Here is a 14,717-nt window from a genome sequence, read left to right on the forward strand (position 1 = left end):
CCACTGCAAACACCTGCATTTCTCGCCTTACATCCCTTGTACAGCTCCAAGTCATTCTCAAGAAAAAACTACTCATGGCAATTAAGACCAAAGCATTTGGTTTTGTTTAATTATTCAAGCTTCACTAGTTGTAGTTTTTCTTTTTGTAGGAGGCGAGTTTAAGCAAGTCAACATATAACCTTGTAGAAATAAAACTCTAATCATGGTGTAGCCATTCCTGGTAAACCATCTAAGCACAGGGAAATAATGTAATGTGCCGTTCTATCCTACTAAGGAAAGACTTGTCATAAACAGCAAATTCAAACCATCAATTTTGGTACATTCCGGACACACTTCACTTTTAAGTTTTTTGTACTGTTGCATTGTATTTTCTTTGTATTTTCACTCGCCTTGTACAATTCTGTGTTAGATTCATGTAGTTAAGTAGTATGAAAAAAGCAAGTTGGATCTGAGATTTTTGTGGCCAGTTTAAATGACAGTTGATATTTCTGATTTGATATCACAATGAGAGATTGATGAACAACTAAGTGATGCTACTCTAGGTTTGCTCACTTCTTAATGAACTTGTGTTCATACTACAATAAGACTAAGTTTTGACTTACTATAGATTTGAGTATTTGGGAATGGGGGGGGGGGTTCCTTAAGGACCTGTTGTGCCCACCTGTCCTTATTCATTTTCAAGCATCTTTTATTGATTGTTGTCCTGGTACTATTATTATAATGTTTGGCATGAATTACAATAGAGGTGTTCTCAGTTGAACCTACACATGTGCCTCACAATGGAGCCGTTAATATGCAATAATAAATGTTGCAGCAAAAGATGCTTAATGTTTGTATAGGCAAAGGTTTGTGGTGATTTAGTCGGGAAGTGCGTATAAGACTCTAGGTTCAAAGCCTATCTCAGTTGGTGTGATTTGTGTTGTCTTGGAGAATAATGCATCTTCAACCCATTATAGATACTACTATCAAAAAGGCCTTGTAGTCATCTACGCCATAAAAGTAACCCCTTCATAATCTTACATTATACATGTTTTATTAAATGATAAAATAATTCTGATATAATTCAAGCAAAGAAAGTAAACCAAATTTAAATCAATCCATATTCCTCATTATAAAACACCTCTTGCTTGTTCTGTATTCTGGTTGGCTGAAACACTGTCATGTGGGATGAACTTATAAAGTTTAGTGATCGTGTGCGCATGTTTTGCAGGAAGTAGTGCCTGAGCGGGCATTAGTCTTTTAATTTTTTACTGTTTACAGCGCCCTCTCTTGACGTGAACCATAAACAGCAACTAATAACTGAATATGGGGAATTTTAATGCGTTCCATTCTTTTCCACGATTATTTTCTTCTTTCACATTTTAAGACCGATGTGTGTTATAAAACACATATGGACTGGCATAATTCGGTTACTTGTGCATGTCTATTCCCCCTCGGGCCTGTGAGTGACCAGAAGAGCGACCTATTTCCCTCGGCCGAACCCGTCAATAATGTGTATACTAAATGAACTAAATTTACCATTAAAGCAACAGACTAGAGTACTAGTTTTTGTGGAATTGAAAGTAACCAAGTTATTTCTTTTAGTTCAATCATTTGAAATAAAATGAGGCAAGAATCTTTTTATTTCTGTTTGTAAGTGTAAGGAATAATTAAGAGTATTGGTGCATTGACTTTGAAGCACTATGAGATTTTATTTTTTGCTGAAGCAAATGACTTGGTATTTTAGACGTGTGCACACGGTGAAACCACTCGAGTTTGTACATGATGGATACATGCTATTTTGTTTTCTGTAATATTTAAAGATAAGAAAATAAACCCAAAGTCCACATTTGTGTATTGGTCCTTGTGTTTGATTTATTAAAATACCATAAATCATGTAAATTGTACTTGAAACGAACATTCCGAACAAACGGTAACCTTACAGTGTCCCATAAGCAAAGTCCCCCTGTAAAAAAAGGGCAACTCAAATTTAAGTAGTTTCAAACTATGCAAGCATTTGTTACAGCACACCATGTAACCTTCAAATTACTTTTGAGAAAGTTCAAATTGGGGCAAAAACAGTTTTGGAAGTAGGCTTTTAGTTAGTTTTTGAAAGCCTTTGTCAGCCAGGACTTGTATTTGCAATAAAATTTAAAATAGTGAATTTTCAGTTCAAAATGCATGGCTTTATGTATTAAATATCAAGCCTCGCAGGGGTTAAACACACAATAGTTTTTTTGTTTAAGTGAACAGCCCATTTGGCATCACTCTGATTATATAACATCCACAACAAAGGTATATAATACTCGGCAGTTAGTTTGAAGTGGAAGGAAAGTTAAGCTGCTTTCCGTCAGGCGGTGACCAACATTGGTCACTGTCAAAGACCAGTGTCCAAACTTTGTGTGACCCAACACATGTATGTAATAACAAACCTGAGTTGCAAACAATTTGTGTAAAAACCCTGTGACTGTTCTCAAACATTGTATTTCAGACTTGCAAGATCCAACCTCATTGTTTTACTCATTTCTAAAAAACTAAAGCATCTCAAGTAAAACTATTTCAAGTGAAGTTTTCAACTAAGAGCAACTTGAACACCCTGTGAGCTGGTTATATGTAAACCTTATCACACTGTAAGTTAAGTGTAATCATGTAAACATTTTTTCACATTTATACACTTCCTTTACCATTAAATTCAGTTATTCCATTTAAATTGCACTAGAACTAGAAACAATACCCTAACATAATATACAAACATTACAATAACAATGTGTTTCCTTTACCCTTTCAAACAACGTAGACTGTTTTCACTGTGCTCAACAGGTGTATCTTGCACTACAATTCGAAGTTGCTAAAATTGATTTGCCTCCATTGAATATATGTTTAAGTCAAAACTTAACGTTAAAATGGTTCGCAAGGAACATTGGTATTACTCCTATTTGGTACTCTACCAAATGAAATCCATCTACATGTAAACACAAAGTGGTTTTCTCATTTTACAAAAAGCTTTTCATCTGGTGACTGCTCTATATTCCCGACATCCCTATGTTCCGACACCGACACCCCATGTTCCGACACCCCTATGTTCCGACACCATATATATTCCAACGACCCAAACACCCTATGTTCCAACACCCCTATGTTCCGACAACATGCACCAATATTTTGTGTTAGCCATTTTATAAGAAACTACACCTGACTGCAATTTAGTCCATAAACGTACCGGTAACCTATGTAGTCCCCCAGAGGAGTTTAATTTGTATGAAAAGAGTTTTTCCGCTATGAAAAAATAGCATCTTTGATTTATTTAGAAGAGGACTGAGTAATGGAGGGGGTGGTATGACTTAATTCGTTATTAATATTATTTTATTATTATATTATTTATTTTTTAATTTTTTTTTTTAAATATTTGGGGGAGGGGGCGCAAATGTAAGAAGTTACACATCGGCGCAATAAATTGAAGGCACATGAAACGTTATCAACATGGACACGTATCTAACAATAGCAAAGTACCAAGTATTTCATTGACAGCTAATACGGGGAGCTATAGGCCTAACTCATGTTTATAACCACAACAAGCAACAAAATCATGTGTGATTCGATTATCTTAATTTGATTCCATCACTTTTAAAATCAGTACAAATTCAACTTATGATATTCAAACCTATTCCGGGCCAAAATTCGCCGGGAAACCTGTAATACAAGATGTGTTTTGTTATTGATCAACAGAGTAATAATGTGCGAACATAGGGGTGTCGGAACATAGGGGTTTCGGAACATAGGGGTGTCGGAACAAAGGGGTGTCGGAATATAGGTTCAGTTGTCGGAACATAGGGGTGTTGGAGTATAGGGGTGTCGGAACATAGGGGGAGTTGTCCGAACATAGGGTGTCGGAATATAGGGGTGTGAATATAGGTGTGTAACCTTTCATACATACATGTATACTGTATACATCATAAGTTCAATGCTAATCCTAGTGCAGCATACAGTAATTGTTTCAACTCGTCATATACACGCACAATGCATTGTACAAATATCTTAACATTTTGTTACATTTAGGTCCTCAAAAAATAATAATAATCTAAAGCAAATTTCCATATACTAAGTCCTCAAGGTCATAAGAAACAAATATTTACCCATATTATAATAATTAATTACCTTTCAACCTCAGAGTCACACACTCATAATGGTAATTAATTTCACACTAAGTTTAACATGCACCAATTATTATGTAAGGCAACTGAATTCCAGTTCAGACACTGGACACTATTGGTAATTGTCAAAGACCAGTCTTCTCACTTGGTGTATCTCAACATATGCACAAATAAACAAACCCGTGAAATTTTGAGCTCAAATTGTCGTCGAAGTTGCAAGATAATAAAATAAAAGAAAAAACACCCTTGTCACAAAAAGTTGTGTGCTTTCAGATGCTTGATTTCGAGACGTCAATATCTAATTCTGAAGTCTCGTAATCAAATTTGTTGAAAATTACCTTTCTCAAAAACTACGTCACTTCATCAGAGGGAGCCGTTTCTCACAGTATTTTATACTATCAACAGCTACCCAGTACTTGTTACCAATTAAGGTTTTATTCTTATAATTATGTTGAGTAATTACCAATAATGTCCACTGCCTTTAAGGTGATCCTATCTGTTTGTTCCCTGCCCCTTGGTTATACAGCAGTTTAAGGTTGAAAGACATATTGGCACCTGTGAACAAAGAAATTGACATCCCATAAGGGAAGTATGTTAAACCTGGGTGTGATCCATGCCCCTAAAGCTTTACTTGACACCCCTGAACAAAGAGATATGCCATAAAGGGTAAACACCAGCAATCTGATGGACACCACAGGTTCAAATCTCGTCAAGTTCTCTTAGTTCACCAACAAATATACAAAAAATGATTAAATATTTAATCACTTTTCTTTCTTTTGAGGGTAAAACATGCCTCTTGCTTTAAATAAATACTTACATGTATGCTATTAATGCTCTTGAATTTTACTTTAAAAACAAATTGTTAAGAAAATAGATGCATTCTAGTCTATGGTCGAACTCTCTCTGAATTCAATCAACATTACATTTCATGTTCTCACCTGTGAGTATGACATGTAGGAGGCAAAACCCATTTAAAAATCAAAGAAGGGGCTTTTGTGTACTTTAATCAAAGTTCTACATTCGTTCAGAAGAAAACCATAAAACAGATAATGAAATAATAAATAAACCTAAAAGAATATGCAAGTTGTCTCAGAACCTTCTCCTTCATCCAAGAACTTAAGAAGCTTACTGTGACACTGTCAAAATAAATAGTTATAAAAATAATATAAAAATAATCTACATTAATCTACATAAAGTGTCTTTACTTAACTATGTAAATTTACATCCAACTGTATTCTATGAAATATTGCTTTTAAGAAATGATCCAAAACATTCAGAAAATGACTTCACTCACTGTAACATTAAATCATTCCTAAATTAATCTGACTTCCCGACACAACAATGCAAAACACAAATGAAGACCAACAACAACAATTCCCATGATACCATTTAACACCACCTTTTTCATGTTATCCCTGGGTAATATAAAGGCACTGAAATCCATAGTGAGATGAAACAATCGATGAGAAATGAAAAGGTAGATGATAGAGGCCAGTGCAAAGTTCATAAGTGGGTAACCCGGTATGAATACAATCAGCTTATGTGCATTATACTGCATGTAAATATGGAGCTGTGCTATGTAAGTCTCCAGAGTAATCTTACCAAGAAAAGCAAATAAACCAAGATAACGAGTCCTTAAAGATGGGACAATGTTCCTGAAGAATATATAGATTAGTATAGGTATCCAGGAGGTGTATGGATGGTACTTGTTGTAGTCATACTTCACACGAAGCATAACGCCATCATACCATATTCCTAAGATAACCAAAAGCAGACCAGATAGAAAGAACTTGATAAGTACAGTAGTCATGTAGTCTCGATGATTAAGATGGCGTTTATCAAGGTAGTTGATAAATCGCTCAAAGTGTGGATAGTTATAAGCACAAACCATACCAACAAAAGTAGCATAATGATCCAATCCAGCACGGAATAACCATTCATGCATTGAACCTTCGTAAGACATGATAAACCAGAAGGGTTTAAAGATTACATCTCGAAGGGGTGTGTCAAATACAGCAGCATTAATAACAAAGTAACATACAAACTTAAATGCCATTTTCAATCTGTCTTCATTCCAAGATGGGAAAATACCCATAAATGCATACACAGAAAGGAACCAATAGGTGTGCATGGCACAGATGTAATACAACATGTAACTATTATCTGTAACAAGCAGGGTCATGACACAAGAAAGTTTAAGCGAAATAACTCTTCAGGCTACGCCACAAGGAAAAGTCTTTCCGCACCCAGAAGAAGAGAAGTTACCTGTAAAGGAAACATAAATAGGATAATTCAATTAATACAATAAAAAATGCCTTGGACGGATTCAAGTCTCTGACTATTCAAAACCCGTCACGTGGGGAGTGTTAACGGTTTGGTATAAAGACCAGCTTTGAAAAGCGAATAAGTGGCCCCTAAATCAGCTTACATTGTGTAACCTTGCGCGTTGTATTGTATCGATGCTTATTTATATCCATGTTAGTTTCATTGCAACTTCGCGCACTTGCACGTAGCGTGCTGAAAATGTATAAATTTTGAGTGCGCGTGGTAACAGTGTGCGCGTATAAACTCATTTGTCCATATATGGTCTTGTTTACAGCGACTGCTACATGGACGCTGAGCTCATGCGCACGTTTTAATGCACAAAGAACAGCTCTCGTCCAATCATTTGCCTCCTTTGACCCCAGTGAAGGCGCTGAACAGACCATTATTTAAAAGAGTCACTGGTCTCAAAGATCAGTAATGTGATTAACACACGAAAGAGATGGGAACCATCAAAAACTCAAATAGGGCCCCTGAACATGTCTGGAAGTATCGCCGAGAGAAAAGTCACAAAGTTTGGACAATTTTAGCCGTTTAATTCGCTAAAATAGGTATTTATTAATGGGAATAACAGTGTTCGGACCCGGTCTTCACTGCGTGGTAATGACCTTGGTTTTTGGCTTGCGCTGTTAACGAACCTCGCCTCCAGCTCGGGCCGTTAAGAGCGCCAGCCACCAACTCGGTCATTACCACGTAGTGAAGACCGGGTCCTCGCACTGTTATTCCCTAATTGATTCATGTACATTGGTGGATTGAAACAACAAGGCAAATAGGTAAACTTTGGGTTTGAACACACACTAATTTACTGAAATGGGACTTGAACCATCGACCTATTGTACGGGAGGTTGTTGGTTCAAGTGCTGCTCCAGTCAAGTTTTCTTTGTTCCAACCCAAACTAGCTAAGACTTACCCAGTCTCTTTCCCTTGATACATGTACATTGGTGGATTGAAACAACAAGGCAAATAGGTAAACTTTGGGTTTGAACACACACTAATTTACTGAAATGGGACTTGAACCATCGACCTATTGTACGGGAGGTTGTTGGTTCAAGTGCTGCTCCAGTCAAGTTTTCTTTGTTCCAACCCAAACTAGCTAAGACTTATCCAGTCTCTTTCCCTTGTGGTTTATTTAACTTGAAATATATAAAGTAAGATTTTGAAGAGGAAACTGGTAATCAAAGTAAAGATCACTAGTTTATCTTACCAAAACCTGTCATCCAAACATAGCAAGCATGAAGATCCTAATGTAGTTGTAAGTCTCTTTAGCCATGAAGTAGTGGTACCAGACAAACATTACCTGCATCCAACCTTTCCATTCTTCAGTCTGGTCCCTGAAAAAAAAACCATCAGAAAAGATATAAATGAAGGCACCAGTTTGGCAAGCACATGAATGAAATCTTATCAGTGAACTTTGCATGGCAAGTAAAATAACCTTACAAACCTTACAGAGACAAAACATACCTGTTTAAAATCTTGTCCTCCGTTGTCTGCACAGTAAATAACCCAGCAACAGCAAACAGCAGCAGAACTAAAAACATAACAAGTCACGTGAATACTCCCTTGTACCCTCAGCAAACTTATGCTTGTAATCACACACATAAAAGCATCATGATCAGACCAAACATAGCACAGTACCACAGAAACTGGTCAAACGTTGGTGGTGGTGGCACTTTGGAGAACGTTGGAGCTTTGGGTGCTTCATCTTGTTTTAGTTTGATACTTGAGGTTATCGGGTTACCAGAGCTGAGCGAATCTTGAATGAGTTGTGTCGTAGCTTTATACCTCCAGTCGGGTTTATAATCTTGGTGTCATTGCTTTCAAACCCAAACTTGTCATCTTGCTGTGTGCTGTCTGGTTCTATATTATGGATAGTTATTTCTAGTTGCCATTCCATTAATGACCACACCATCTCGAGTCATGACTGACCCGGCATCTTTCCTATGTGGTTGACTATTTCTAGACTGAATCCTTTTATCATCTTCAAGTTGCTCATGTTCAGAGTCAATAGCTGAGGATTCTAAGTCTGACTCGTCTAATAAATTGGCTTGTTTGATCCTCTGTCGATATAGAGATCTGAAGATTATAATAAATAGCAGAGATCATAGCCATAGCGTACAATGTGGCTTGGGTATAGTTGGAGCATTATGTGATGCCTGAGCAAGGGCAGTTTATTCTGGGCAGTGCTTCGTCTTACAACATTTCCAATGTGCCAGTGATGTAAGGCTTCCATGGCGACTCAATACTCCATGTACCACCTAATGTCAAGAAAAAAACAAAGGAAAAAAAAAGCAATGTTCTAGTTAATATTTCTGTTCATTCAGGCTTGTCCGTAATATCGTTATCCTTTTTAGTTTACTTTAGAACTATCATTCAGTGTTAGGGTTAAAAACCAAAACAAAACAGTAGTTTTTATCTGTGATGCAAATTTAACGTCTAATAATCATTGTGGTACCTGCTGCTTTAAATATAGGATTGGAAGTGCCTCTAACTACCAGGCTGCTCTTGAATTGCAGAGGTTGTGGGTTCGAAACACACCATATGCATGTGATTTTTATTTACAGAAGTCGGGAAAGTACTGAGTATACAGTGCTAACAAACATAGGTGTAGGGTAAAAAACAATATAAAGTGAACTATCCATAGGTAGTAAATAAACCCTTTCTTCTACAAGTACATGTATTGGTTATTTTGAGGAAGAAACAAAATCATTCTAAATCTTAGACATTCTGGAGATGGGGCAATGGGTATAAACCTGAACTGATCCAACAATAATGTTAAATTGCAAACAGAACTTTGTTTAATCAAATCATTTGATTTTGTCCTTTAAATTTAAATTTTAGGACATAATTTTGGTTTGAAATATTGATCAGTTCTTCAGCTGCGCCAGGCATCTAGAATTCTCTACCACTTAATCTTAGATCTTGTCTTTGTACCACAACATTAAAATCTCTTCTCAAATCAAAATTTTGATTTCATCAATATTTATATAAAATGGTAATACTGATTGCCCTTTGTTTAAAAAATAGGTCTCATCATTATATTTTATGCCAGGTAAATGACAATTACAGGGCCTTCGTAAACAGTAATATAAATTTCACGTCATGTTTTAGTACTTTTACTTGAGTTTGCCTTGGTGTATTTGTGGAGGTACATAACATGTAGTGCATCGACAGTTGTTATAAGAACAGCACCAAATACAAAACATTGTAACATAGGCCTATAGTCTAGGTCTAAATGTTTTCTTTCGTTATAAAATTGTTGAAGTAAAAATAAATAAATAAATACAACGAGGGAAAGAGAAATAGGGGGCTAACCCATCACGTTTCGTATTCTTTATATATGTTTATAAGAGATTTAATTGTTTGCACATGATCGCTGCATGCACTAGTGATCATTATGTAACAGCTGCATAAACCGTGGTTGCAGAATGGCGTTCAATCGCATACGTGTCATTCATTGCAACACATGGGCCGACCATTTACACTACATTCATTTTATACCGATGATTTGTATGAGTCTGAATTGGCAATCTTGTCATTGTCAATACTATTTCCACTGAATGATTTGTTTGAGTCTGAACATTGAATTGGTCCTCAGGTCTGGAATTACACGGAAGCCACAGACGCCATGGGTCTTTGTTGCCCTGGTCTTGGCCTTGGTGCCCCTTCAAAAGTTTTCCATAGACACTTTAGATTATCAAAGGTGCAAACTTTATGTAAAGAGCATTGGGCGTTCTGTGACATTAAACAAATGAAGTCTTTTTTAAGACCGTCCGACTCAAGATTGAAATCGGTGAAAAGCAATCCAACATTTGTTAAGGCCGAATGACAATGTAGAGGAGGTGTTTCTGTTTCCTTCTGTAAGTTTTTTTTTCAAAGCATAATTTTTAAATAATGTTTTTAAAACACTTAAAATCATGGATGCAGTTTCAGAGGTTTTGTTCAGGAGGGCCTCAGAGTCGTTTGTTTCAATTTTTTTAAAGAAACTACTGATTTTTTCATTCGAGGGTCATTCTCTGTAAGAATTAGGCTTGCCTTGGTTCAGTTGTGGGTATTTTTCCCTGATCCCATTGGTAGAAAGAAAGAAAGAAAGAAAGAAGGGGTGCAAGAGGAAGAGGATTGTGCTAGCCAAAGAAAAATTAGGGAAGTCACCCTTGTATTCAGGAATTGTAATTTGTTTTCATATATGTCCGTCTTGGCAGTAGCAGTAACTATTGGTAGGCCCATATTGTATTTCATCTGGTGTAGGGCCTAACTTAGTTTACTTGTGTTCATGTCCTGCCCAAACATTGTATTTTATAGTTGGTTTCACATCAACAGAGGAATCCTGTGTACTACCTACGCCATATCAGGCTAGGTCTCTGACTTATACATTGTGTCAGCTCTTAGTGAAAAAGTCTGAATATTTGTTCTGCACTGCGTCGGATACTCCTTGCACTGTATATGGCGTTCAAGGTCCCCTTTGGACTGTTCAGCCCTTTTTTAGATATAAATATTGAAACTTGTAGTCATTCACATCTTTTTGATGAGATTGCAGTTTTTCGTTGACTTTTTGAGACCTCATAACATTTCATGATTACGCCTTATGTGCAGGTTTGGTTCAGCTTGCAGAGGCTTGTTTGTGTAGATCATTAATTCTACTTTTAAATTATCTAGCTAACCATGCATGTTAAAAACAAACACTTTCCAACGCTTTTCAAACCCAACTCGACCGATCCAATTTGGAGTGAGAACTATATGTCTGTAATTTTTTTAGTGTATTAACAATAATAGTTTGTTTATTTATTTATTTATTATTTATTTGGGTTTTAAAACACAATCATGGTCAGTAGTACCACAAGATAATACTAAATTAAAAATGAAATGCTTGACAAATCAAACATTTCAACCGTGCTACAAAGCCAATAACAAACAAAACCTGGGCTGGCCAGATAAGAATAACCCACAAATAGTATGATAAAAAATTCATCTTGCAAAGTAAAACATCACTGAAAAGAAGAAACCTTACACATTACATTAATTTCAATATAGATAGATCTACATTGTTACACACAGTTTTTAAAATCTGGAGCACTGGAATAGATTTAGATTAAAACTATCAAAGAGCTGATAGGACTATCAACAAATCCAGAATACAAAATTTTATAGAATCCTGGCAATGCTGAAAAGTGAATTTTCTATAAGTCAACTGTTCTATAGAGTGGTGAAACTCTAACCCCTTTTCAAAGTATAGTCTCTGATATATTTGAAAAGTATCAGTTTTATAAGAGAGGGAAGCATACATTTAGTGGATTTAACAAAAGTGGGATTTTTGAGAGTATTAAGAAACCTGGTTTAATGTTTGGTCATAATCCTTACTTTAGAAGGTATTGTATGTTTGTATGCAGTGTATTTCCCTACTCCTAGAGCTTTGAGGTCCATTCCGCTATCGTCTCCATGCAGTCGAACGAACCTCATAGTTCTAGGGGCTGAATTATTCTCCCTAGAGGTCAATAAAAAAGGGATTGTTTATTAATCTTGGTTGTCAATTTGTTATATTGTTGTATTAGATGCACATATTTAAAGGTGAAAATCAGTGCAAGCCAAATCAGTCCAAATGCTCTAATGACTATCATCATGACTATGCTCCAAGTCCAAACAAGCTTACTAAATGGGAAGGGGGCTGGTCATCTCCTCCCCCTAGCCAGCTCGCCCCCAACAAAGTCGCCCCCTGCAATGATCCCCCCCCCTCGACAATGTCGCTCCCTAGCAAAGTCGCCCCCAGACAAAGTCACCCTCAGCCAAGGCCCCCACCCCCCTCGCAAAGTTACCTCCAAATAACATTATACGTTCGGTTGCGGTTTTGTAATGTGTTTTACCGTGAAATATTAATACAAGTTTTAGTCCTTTATGGTTTTGTTCATAATATTTGATTGATTTTTTATTTGTTTTTTGCAATATATTAAATCCATTTTTTTAACGATTGGATAATGCAATATTTCATCTGGGGAACTTTAAGAAACCTAGTTGCGATTAACGTCACGTGTTACGTTATGGCACCTAAAGAAACCCTAAGAAACTTGCAGCTTCACACTATAACAAAGGATGAAAAGGATAACTTTCCGTATGGCGCCATCACTTTTTCACTCATTTTTACAAAAAGGGTTCTCATTGAGGTAAATTAATTAGATAAGATACTATATTATTTCATATCAAATAAAAAAGTGGTAGAAGCACAAAATTAATACACTGGGGGCAGCATTGCTAAAGGGGGGGGGGGACATTGTCAGGGGGCGGACATGGCTAACTAAAAACTAGGGGGCCAGATGACCAGCATCCAATGAATGGGAATGATCTGTTGATCTTTATTTAGGGAATAACAGTGCGAGTACCCGGTCTTCACTACGTAGTAATGACCGGGTGGCTGGCGCTGTTAATGGACCGAGCCGGAGGCGAGGTCCGTTTAAAAGCGCCAGCCACCAAAAGGTCATTACCACGCAGTGAAACCGGGTACGAACACTGTTATTCCCATCATTAATAAATACCTTTTTTAGCGAATTAAACGGCTACAATATTGTCCAAATTTTGTGACTTTTTTTCTCGGCGGTACTTCCAGACATGTTCAGGGGCCATATTTGAGCTTTTGATGGTTCCCATCTCTTTCGTGCGTTAATCACATTACTAATCTTGAGACCAGTGACTCTTTGAAATAAAGATCTGTTCAGCGCCTTCACTGGGGTCAAGGAGGCAAATGATTGGACGATAGCTGTTCCTTGTGCATTACAATGCGCACATGACTCGGCGTCACTTTATACGCGCGCACATATTACACACCGCGCACTCAAAATTGATACATTTTCAGCGCGCGTACGCGTAAGTTGCAATGAACTAACAGGGATATAAATAAGCGTGCGATACAGTGCAACGCGCAAGGTTTACACAATGTATGCTGATTAAGTGGCCACTTATTCGCTATTTCCAAAGCTGGTCTTTGTACCACCTTTAACACTCCACACGTGACCGGATTTTGACCCATCAGAGACTTGAAAACCGTCCAAGGTATTATTAATATTTTTATAAAGTAAAAATATGAAATTAAATGCTCCACCCCATGAACCCCCATCCCTTCAAACCCTTGGAGCTACCTCGATCCTACCCACCTTGTTGAGCTGTTAATGGCTCTGCTTTTAACATCGGTCTCATCACTGTGTAAAGTAATAATGGTGACAGTGATGAAACCGATGTTAAAAGCGGAGCCATTAACAGCTCAACAAGGGGTGCTACCTCCATCCATAGAGCATAGAGCTTCTCTTCCTTGGGGACCTTGCTCTATACTCTACCATGGAGGTAGAAATAGATGCTCCACCGAGAAACTCTCAATCAAAATGTGAGATTATTTATTAATTAATTTAGTCAGTTAGAGTGAAATGTTTAAATCCAGTTTAAATAATACTGTGTGTAGCCTAGGCATGACCTAGTTAGTAAAAATAGTATTAGTAGTACTACTAATATAGACTATATAGTATGCCGAGGCTAGTTGATATCTACTTTACTTACACAGTTACACAATCACCGCCAAGTTTTGCTGCTACGAACTACAACACTAATCTCTATCTCGACTAGTTGATCATCAGATTCAGAGCTACACTCAGTGCTAGCTACATGTGATCGGAAATTCTCACTATTGTGTATTACATGGAACTACGTGGACGACGGCAGCGCAATTATTGCTTATTTGATCGTGACATTGGATGGTCACACGTATACACCGGCCTGCGACCGGCCTCGTCTATCTGCCTTGCGTATTTCACGACCTAGAGGTACGTACGTGGCATGGTACAGACACACTGCTCGACCAAAACCATGAAAACCCGGAAATGTGAAATTGAACAAACAATTATGTTAAACCATCACTTATTGGCTGTATGGACCAATCTTCCATAAAATAACCCAATCAAAGTAGCTGTTCTTCAGCCTGACATGTTTTTTGCACAGATTGTTGTTGGTGCTTTATTTAATAAAGTTGCTTGAGTAGTGAGATCACAGAGCGAACATGGTGTATATTTAGCTTAATTTCATCTCGGAGAGTCTCTTCTTTTCTCGACGTCGACCGAAAGACTGCAGGGACCACCACGCCCACCAATCGTGAAAAGCTATAGACCTTTCTTTTGTTGATGATAAACAAACCGCCTTGGTTGGCATGGTCTGCCGAATGTTAGTAAAACATAACAGATGTTTCCACAAAATTATCAAAAAAATGTGAAACATTGTTACCAAAAATAGCGATCT

The 14,717-nt window shown here is 37.2% G+C and overlaps 1 pseudogene; it reads right to left on the reverse strand.

Moving 5' to 3' along the window:
* Positions 1–4,545: 4,545 nt before the first annotated feature.
* LOC117301077 lies at positions 4,546–8,385 on the reverse strand (annotated as a pseudogene).
* Between the last annotated feature and the right edge of the window lie 6,332 nt (positions 8,386–14,717).

This window comes from Asterias rubens, chromosome 16, assembly GCF_902459465.1.
Source record: "Asterias rubens chromosome 16, eAstRub1.3, whole genome shotgun sequence".
In the NCBI taxonomy this organism is placed as follows: Eukaryota; Metazoa; Echinodermata; class Asteroidea; order Forcipulatida; family Asteriidae; genus Asterias; species Asterias rubens.